The following is a 10,427-nucleotide window of genomic DNA, read 5'->3' on the forward strand; positions in this document are numbered from 1 at the left end:
TCTTTCTTAAAAAAAGCTAAAACCACTTTTATAATTGACTTTTATATTAATATTACATTTATATTTAATACATAATTAGTTTACTAGATTTCTCTTCTGATTGTAAAAAAATTATTATATACACGAAAATAGCATTTAAGTGTCATTAAGTTGTCTCTGGATATACAAATTATGTGTCTGAAGTTTGAGAAAAAAGCTGTATGACTAATTTGTAATGACTAATACTTTTTTTAAATGTAGTAACGTTTTTAAAACGTTCAACTAACAATGTAAGAATAACGTTTTATAGCTAACGTTTTTAGAACGTTTCTCAATAGCAAATAACGTTGGCACAACGTTCTAATAACGTTAATGCAAGAACGTTTTTTGATAACTTTGAGAGAACTTTCAGAGAACGTTAGCCAACGTTCTGAGAACGTTCCCTGTTAGCTGGGAATATGGCTGCCGTCGCATCATCCAGATGGATTCTGCACATTGGTGATGGTTGAGGAGATTCCCCCTTCAATGTAAAGCGCTTTGAGGACCCAGAAAAGCGCTATATAAATGTACTGAATTATTAATTATTAAATTGCGTTACTGTAGCTCTCAGCACTGTACAACTGTATATAAAAGATAACTTTCTCTTTTGAACTGGATTTGATGTTACGGATCCAGCAGCTAATAAAATCTCTCATTTATTTGCTTTACTTTGCTAAAAACTTTCCCACATTGGACTGCTTTGCAAACGAGGGTTAGTAAATGCATAATTAACACAAAAGTTGCTTCTCAAAGATAGATAAAATCCAACAATTTGTGATCCAACTTCATATTCAGACACTCAATTACCACACTTTATGATGTGTGTTTGCAAAATGTCTCTTACTGTACCCACAGAGACCAGAGCTGGTTATTTTTTACCTAAAAAACGCTCACCGCCTAAACAATTCAGAAGCGCACTTTTATTACTTAAAAATAAAACTAATGACATAGCTATTATCACAGTGAAAAGAGAGACAATGTAGACTGAGATGGTCATTCTCAATTCTAGTCAGTATATGAGTCTTGATACTGCTCCATTGGACTGTGATTATTGGGGAGTGTTTCAAATGAAACAAGGAAAGACCTCAATTGGACAGACCTACAACCAATCAGAGCAATGGAGTAAATGACGTATGTTGAGCGACGGATAGTAGTCGGAAGTTCCAATCATTTTACGGACTTGGATCTTTGAATCTCGTTCAGCAAAATGAATAAATCTTTTTAAGTCATTTTGTTCATTTCAGCAGAATATAATTAAAATGTCACATGTTAAATTCCCCAACACATCTATGCAAACTATTACATGTGGAGTAAAAAAAATATTATAGCTAATGCAGCCAAGGTCAAACTTTAAGAAATGATTCATTAATTGCTTAGCTGGGTCTTTAAACTATGCAGTCTGTTAGTTTAACCACACCTCTGAATCCGAGTCAGTCTTTTGTCACTGCATTTTTAATCACATCTGTTCCCTGGAAATATTAGTACACCTCTCCTGTCTTTGGGTTTGAGTCGTTCATCAGTTCATCATCAGTGTCTGATCTGGGCCATGACAGTCCTATGGCTCTCTAAGACAACTCGTTGTTCCCGAGTCATATTTAAGGTTACGCTGTTAAACCTTACCAGGTTTTTTATAAGTAAAATACTGGCAACACTATTCCCAGATAGTTACTATAAAGAATCTGTTACAGTGACTTAGATGACAATAGTGACAATAGATGACTTCAATAAAATTATAAAGAACATTTAAATCTTTACACAAATTGACTTTATTACTTAGATGTTTATCTATTGCCTAACATAACAGAATTACAAAAAACGAATGAAAAAAATAATAAGAAGAATATTTTGCTCCTTCATAACAATAATATCAACAAACATAATATGAAAACACAAAAATATTTTCAAGACATGTCAAATCCTGCCTCCAACCAAATAAAAATTAACTTGGATGCAACACCAAAATCTACATCTCAGCCACTAATGACCCTCAGGTTATTTATGTTAACACAAATTAAATGACCTTCTTATATCTGTACAAGTAAAACATTAATAAAAATGCTTTCAGTTAGTTGTATGTTTCCCTCTCAAATTAAGTGAGCCACTACAATAATGTATGTACATGTGGATTTATGTTTTAAATCTTTCTTAACAGATTTTACGAATTGTTCCAGCTTTGGAAGCACACTTTGTCCCCTCAGGATTAATCCTCAGTAAAAACCTGTTGAGTGAATCAGACAGCTATTCAGAAATGGGGTAAAAAAAATCAAACAGTTCAGAAAAAACATACTACGAAACAATATAAATAAAAATTAAATGCACAACTGTGGCAAACTCATGTTACATGATTGCACATGTCCCTTTCAATGAGTTCTAATGTGGCACTGGCTGACTCTTGGTATTCAATGTTAAATACATAGAAGACACTGAACAACACATGCAGTGCCACTGAGAAATCTAACTGCTCATCAATGCAATGAGTGTCACTTTTATCCACTAATTTAGAAGGCTATCTCGTGAAATTTGTTCTCACCATAAAAACTACCAAAACATATTAATTATTTACCATATATTTCATACTTACCAAGCACGATAAGCCTTGGTGTGGCTGGCAGATGTAGATAATTTCCCACTGACATTCCAACACGATCTCATGGTCATGCGTATAAATAGTACGAGTTTGCAATCTCGTGGAATGTTTATGCCAAAATGAGTTTTGGCGTGCGTATGGTACGCGGTTTTTCGCGTGCATATGACACGCTCTTGGGTAGGTTTAGGGTGGTGGGGTGGGGGGTTTGTATGTATAATACGCCATAAATTGCGTATCATATGCACGCGAAAAACCGCGTAGCCTACCATACGCACGCCGAAACTCATTTTGCCGTATACATTCCACGAGATTGCAAACTCGTACTATTTATTCGGGCTGAAGTTTTCTTTGGATAAAAATTTGCCCTAGGTTGGAGTTGTTTTGTATAAAAAAGTTAGGTGGTGAAAAGGCAAACTGCAAAGTTTGCATCTGTACATTGTGGCAAATCCTGACTAACTAAGAAAAACGAAAGCAATGATAAAACAAGTTGTTTATCAGCAAGAGTTCAATTGCTGATAAATGCAGTTACTCCAGGAAAAAACTGTCTGCACAAACGGATATTACTTAGAGAGGAGTTGTGAGGAGAGGCTAAAAAAAACTTGCTAATCAGGAAGCTATTTCAAACCTTACTTATATATATATATATATAGTTCGATTAAAATAAGAAAAAAAAATGAATAGTCTTACTTCAATGGGTATCCAAATTCTTTAACAGCCTGACTGAAGAAAGACAGGGTTTGTGTCAGATTGGTTACTGTCTGCAACTCTCACATACATTTATCTATAAAAAAGACACAATTTTAAGCAGCCATATCCAGTATGTACTGTACTTTTAGATTTCAATAGCTTTGGCTGTGTATGTTTCCTCACCTTTCATGAAAAACCATCAATCCCTCCAAAGATCACAATATTGTACCAGTAGAAAAAATTTATGTTTTTGAACTGTAAAATCTTGAATGATGTTAGAAATATCATGAAAACAGACATTCAAGTCTATTGAGCATATCACATTTACTATGAACGAAATACTCAAGTTACCTGATGAGCTTATGGTTTGTGTCTATATGTACTTTTTGGGCATGGCACAGAGTATGTCCGTCTAATGACCCATTCATGAGAGAATCCCAAGACTGCTGCTTTTACTCTGTTCCACTGCAGTCGATGACCTTGAGCCTTCAGTGTTCCTTTAAATCAATCTGTAGCCTGCATGTGCCATTCTTTCTTTGACTTGTGAAACAAGTCCATCAAGTTCTGCATCAGTGCAGGGACTGTACAGTCTCCTTACTGACAGACTGTTTTCAGCCATCCTCCTAAAGATTGTAGCCCGGGAAACACCCAACAAATGTGCAATGGTTGTAACAGGGAGTCCAATCTCTAGAATACAGACAATTTGATCTGTAGGCACTACAATCCTTGGACGCCCGCTTGCACTTTGTTTTTCCACCTGAACAACCGATTGTGGAATTTGTGTGCGTCTGTGACTTTGGATGGCATTAGTAGTATAATGCCATCCAGTATATTAGTAGTATACTGTAGTTCAGTTAATCTTTCTGTAACATCCTGAGACATATGAACATGCCGTGCCATAGAATCAAGACTTACTGCTTCCTGCCTACATACAAAATCCAAATAGTCTATGCTAAGTTGCATGGTAGCATGTGTAACACGTTTAAGTAATCTCTCCAGAATGGGGTTGTGTAGTAATTCCTAAAGTAAAATGGAATAAAGAGAAATGGATAAAAATGATCAATGATATTTATACTGACTTTAAAATAGATCATGTTACACTAAGTAGTAAACATTAACTTGAGTAGCAATGTTTTTGAGAAATGCACCATTCAAGTTAAACTTGAAGATTTGTCATCCAGTTATGTAGTTAAAATTTGTTTTACTTACCTAACCATCTTGTAGGTTTAAAATTGTATTATCGATTTTCCAAGTCGGCATGAAACTGAAGTTGAGATCATATTTTTCTTGTTATTGTGATTTATAGCCAAGTGAAACAGCCTCTGAAATTAGAAAAAATGTAGGGCGGGGCTTGATTTCATCCTTCGGGAACTGATTGGATCGTTGGAAGTTGGGCGTTGCTAACAAAATGGAGGCAGATTTGAATGCCCTCAGTGACAGGCGTCCGAGAGGCACAGAAACGAGACGGAGCGCGATAAGCCCGCCCTCGCGCAATAGCACATGACCGGGAGAAAAAAGAGAAGTCGTTTCGAGGGGCAGGGGAGGTTAATGTATTTGATTAAAGATTTTAAGGGTAAATACATTTTTAAAAAATTAATGAAGTGCGCATATAAATCATTTATAGTAAACACTACAAGATTACATGTAAAGATATGAATTTTAATCTGAATATCATCTGTTCACAAACCAGGCAAGGAGGCAGGTATAGGCTGTACCAGCTCAGTAATTCTAGATTCTACGCTGCCTGCCCTCATCCACAAATGCACGGGTTACTTTTTGAATGCGGAAACTATGACACTTTACTACAAAAAAGAACATTTATACTCACAAAAATGACTTTATTGGTACAAAATGCATCACATTAATGGAAATCTTAATTCTACAGACACCCGTTGAAAAGCATTTGTTTCAGTATAGTAACGCCCACTTGCTAATTGTTTTTAACGAATATTGCCATTTTAGTCCCTGTGAGTTAGTTCGGCCGTCAGCATATTACTATAACCTTGGTCGCACTCTGCAGTGGGCTCAAGCGTTGTGGCAGTCCAATGCTCCAATAATTACATCACTCTCAGCCTTCTTCGGCCACTTTAAGGAAGTGTTTGGACAAACAGCTTCAAAGTTTTCAGTGCATAATCATAGACTGCATTAATCACTGCACTTCCACCATTCTCCACACAGAAGCTACAATTGCTCTGTCTTAATTCTACCACCACCGAGAGCCCTGAAGTGGACCACAAGGTGGATATTCCTCCAGAGTATCGGTGTTCCAGGATGTATTCAGTAAGCGGTTGGCAACCCAGCTTCCACCACACCAGCCATGGGACTGTGCAATCGACCTGCTACCTGGGGCTACTCTGCCCAAATGCAGAGTTTATCCACTGTTCATCCCGGGGGCAGAAGGCCATCGAGGAGTACATCCAGAAGGCATTTCAACAATGCTTTATAAGACCTTCTACATCCCCAGCCACTTCAAGCTTTTTCTCCATGGCAAAGAAAGACGGAGGCTTGAGGCCATGCATTGACTACCGTCACCTCAACTCCCAGACAGTAAAGTATAGCTAACCCTCTGGAACAGCTACAGGGAGCTTGCATCTTCTTCAAGCTGGACCTGTGTAGTGCATACAACCTCATTCGTATATGCTGGGGTGATGAGTGGAAGACCGCCTTTGATACACCATTCAGGACATAATACCTTTCGGGTCATGTCATATGGCCTGTCCAACTCACCCGCTGTCTTCCAGGGCTATATGAATGAGGTATTCTGGGAATTCCTCCAACGATTTGTCATTGTCTACATTGATGACATCCTCATATATTCCCGGAACCTGGCTGAACATCGCCTCCACGTGAAGCAGGTCTTTGAGAAGCTCCGCCGAAGTGCGAGTCAAACTGTCAAACTGCTGAAATTACGTGACAATGGCGATCCGAATCATTGATCGATTCACTGAGTCATAACCGTTTAAATCTTTATTTAAGGTTTGAAAACAAACGCGGAAGAGAAGACAATGCTGAATAAAGTCTTAGTTTTTGTTATTTTTGGACCAAAATGTATTTCCGATGCTTCAAGAGATTCTAATTAACTAACTGATGTCTCATATGGACTACTCTGAGGATGTTTTTATTCCCTTTCTGGACATGGACAGTATAGTGTGCAAAGACTGCATTATGCTCTGAGACTAAAATACAAAATATCTTAAACTGTGTTCTGAAGATGAACGGAGGTCTTATGGGTGTGGAATGATATTAAGGTGAGTCATTAATGACATAAATTTCATTTTGGGGTGAACTAACCCCTGCACTATGCAACTTTCCGTTCACTAGAGGGCGCCTATTCTAAACAAAGGCGTAGTTTGATGACGCAAAGTTTGAGCGCAGCATCTTGGGAGATGTGGTCTTCACCTCACAGCCGGTGGAAAATAGGACTCGGGCAGAAATCACGTTCATGCATGCAGTTATTAACGTTACTGTAGTGTAAAACAGAGCAGTATGGGGGTAATATTGTTGCATTATTCCAAACAAATATATTGTTATCCACAAATAAATGTAAAGCGATTCACAAAAAATAAATAATTTCACAAATCAATAGAATGAGATCCACAAATATATGCAGGAGTTTCACAAAAGTAAATTAGATTCACAAATAAATACAATGATATTTGTGAGTAACAAAAAAATCCACACATGTCAAAAACACACAACTCTGCCTTGCATAAGTTGCATTTATTTGTGAATCGCTTCTTCTTAATTTGTGGATCTCGTCTTGCGCATTTGTGGATCGCAGCACAGCACGTGGATTTTGAAACATTTCTAGCGTCTAAACTAAAAATAATCCACAAATACGTAGACTCCACCCACCGTCTACTTAAGCCAATCAGATCATGGCCATATCGTGCTGACCAATCGTAGCACGTTTTCGCTCCAACCAATCACGTTTTGGCCAGTGCCACTGAAAAACAGTTACGACCACTGATCTATATAAATCTATATATCTATATAATCAGATAACGGCCATATCGTGCTGACCAGAGCCAAGCTCTCAATTGTTCCAAACAACTCCATCCTGTCAATCTGTTTAAATAGGATATGGCAGGATAGACAGCCTTTTCACTATAGGCTATTTGCAGCAATGTCCGGCAAATATTAACACAATATGTGCATTGACGTCGCCAAGGCTTTACAGTAGCATTTTATTCTGAGGAAAGATAAAGAAGAGAATCTTCATTTGGGTCACGAGAGTACAACATATGATTTTACAGTGTTGAGTGTTGTAGCCAATCACGTGCATTTCTATTGAAAATAGAAAGTTTTTACAGGAATCGTCCCACTATCTTCAAACCCTCTCATCATAACAGACAGCACAGACATGATTTAAATAAAGATTTATCGTGAAGTAGTCAGATATTTTGGTTTTTCATTAGACTTTGTAATGTTCCCTAAATAGCCTATGTATTTAACATTCCAGTACAAAAAAGTAACAAAAAAATATTACTTTAGTGGTATTTATCGGACTAACTATAAAAATTCATTCAAAATAGAAAAAAAGGCTAATGAGCCAATAAGTGTTCCTCTTCCGCCATCTACTGGCTGTTTTATTTTTAATTTTAATGTTAACGTCCTAAATTGTTATTTTAACACTCGAAGCCTACACCCCAGGTGAATATAAAGGAATGATGCTAGAATAGAGGCGGTATATAATTTACCCAAGAAAGGAGTTTTAAATGGTGGTTAAAAAAACAGGGCAACCAATTTATTCAACTCTTTACATTCAGGCGTTATACGTTAGTCCTTGAATGAATATAAACTCATTTGACAGAAAGATTTCAGAGAATCTAAAAACTGTTGAAATGACAGATAGCACCTTGATATAATAGCTTTAGCAGTGATCTCACTTTAGAAACTGCACTTAGAGTCTGACGATCTATTATATAATACATCAACATGCTTCATAAAAAACATCTTCTGTCAATATTCCTGAGAGGCCAATAATGCCATAAAGTCTCAAAATATGCGTTAATTTTTATTTCATCAATTTTCCAGCGAGTGCACTTGAGATAGCCTACACTGAAATGAATGGTGTTTAATGCTGGAATTATTGGTCGCTCCGTGACACACGCTCTGCATTCCTGCAGTTCCTATGGAAGTGTCCTAATCACTGATCTATAGGCCTATGAATTATATAGATATATAGAGTTGGATAGATAGAGAGAGTTATATAGATATATAGATTTATATAGATCAGTGGTCGTAACTCCGTTTTTCAGTGGCACTGGCCAAATCGTGATTGGTTGGAGCGAAAACGAGGCGGTGAAACCGAGGGTGACGCAGATATGACGCAATTGACAGGACAACGCTATGCTGAAACGTCCAGGTCCTTAGTTAAAATAGCAATTTTCTCACAATTTACAAATAGTTGGAAACATTTGGGATATTGTAAGAACTCAACTGAACAAAATATATAACACTGGCCTAGTGGTTTTTGGATATTTTCCTGCAAAAATACTACATAGTGCACCTTTAAGAACCGGTTTGGCTTTCCACAGGCTAAAGGGCCACCACAGAGCTAGGTCTTACACTGTATACGTCTCATCTTTCTCTCTAGCGTTTTAGCAAAACTAGCGAGTAGCGAGGCAGCGGGAAATACAAACACACCAGGCTTGTTCAAAATGCATCGGAGCTGCGTGGACCCATCCGCATATGATATCAAAATACCGCGTGAGCAATTCAAAAGCATTAGGAGTCATTTGCGCTCGCTGTACTTGATGTTATACGCGACCGATCTGCACAGCTTGCGCCGATGCATCTCGAACGAGCCTTCCCTCAATGGCTCATAGTTTTATGATCCTACATCGGCATTAAAACATTGCGAATCCAATGCATTCGTGCAGCTCTCCATTGTTTTGTATAGACGGAGATTACAATCGAGCAGCTGTTAGCTTAATTAGCTGCTATTTATAAAATGGCGGTCACGATAACTCCACCCCCAGCCCCAGGCGCTGACGCTAGCCGTTCTTACTTCTAGCCCAGCAATGTTTTGGTGCTACTTATGAACCACTTTTCCTGGCTCGAACCTTTTTCCCGTGTTGGATCCAGACAGTGAGTGCTCTTTGTGTGTGTTTTCATGTAAGTTGTATGTATGAGACAGAGGGAGTTTGTTTCTCCCATTCTTGAATATTGATTTCTTTTTTGTGGATTGTTGTGAAAAGTTTGATATTTGCGTGTGACATTTGTACTAATTCTTGTGTGTTGTATTTCCACGCAGGAGCTGAGGGCCAGTCACGTGGGTGTCCTGGTGCTGTGGTAGTGGGTCTCCATTCACCTGAGAGTGCTGTGTTTCACTTGTGTTGTGTGGTGGGGTGTAAGTATGAAGTGATTTGGTGTTTTTACCTTTAGGCCACTTCCATCGGGGTGCCTGGGGTGGATGTCCTTCAGCCCTGCATGATAGTGTATTCGTTTTTGTTGTTTTTGAATGGTGTGATTTATTGCTGATAATTGCTGAGTTCATTAATGTTGTTTTGTTTTTTTTGGTTTTTTGTGTGAATGACCTGTGCAGAATCAAGCATTAAATTATCTGCTCATTGAAAAGGAGAGCATTTTGCAGTTTTATCAATTTAATAAAAGTCTTTTTATGAGGAACTCAAGTCTCAGACCATTTCTTTGTCGGTGACCTGTGTGCTTCGGTTTAAGCCTTTGGCTTATAGGGAATTCTTGAGGTGAAAGCCCCTAGGTGGTGTAGTCGACACTGGAAAATTCCATTCTTTCCGAAAATGATTTTCTAAATTAGTTTGAGTTTTGAATTGCGGGCAACCGCTTAGCCACATACAGAAGAACAGGAAAAGCCCACAGATGGAATCTCCCATTTTAAAGATTGATCCAAATAAGTAATAAATAGTTAGTCAATTAGCAGACACTTTTACCCCAAGTGACTTATTACAGGAACAAACTCCTTGGAGTAAACTAAGGTTACCTGTTTTATTCAAGGTCACTATTAGTTTGAGTTTATGGATCAGCCATTGGATATCTCAAAGCAGGACTCCTCTGATTACCAGTCACACTACATCATAGATGTAAAAGCTTATGTAATAAATCATTTAGATGTGAACACCAGAACGACTTTCAATTCCAAGAATTAGTGACA

This window comes from Pseudorasbora parva, chromosome 6, assembly GCF_024679245.1.
Source record: "Pseudorasbora parva isolate DD20220531a chromosome 6, ASM2467924v1, whole genome shotgun sequence".
In the NCBI taxonomy this organism is placed as follows: Eukaryota; Metazoa; Chordata; class Actinopteri; order Cypriniformes; family Gobionidae; genus Pseudorasbora; species Pseudorasbora parva.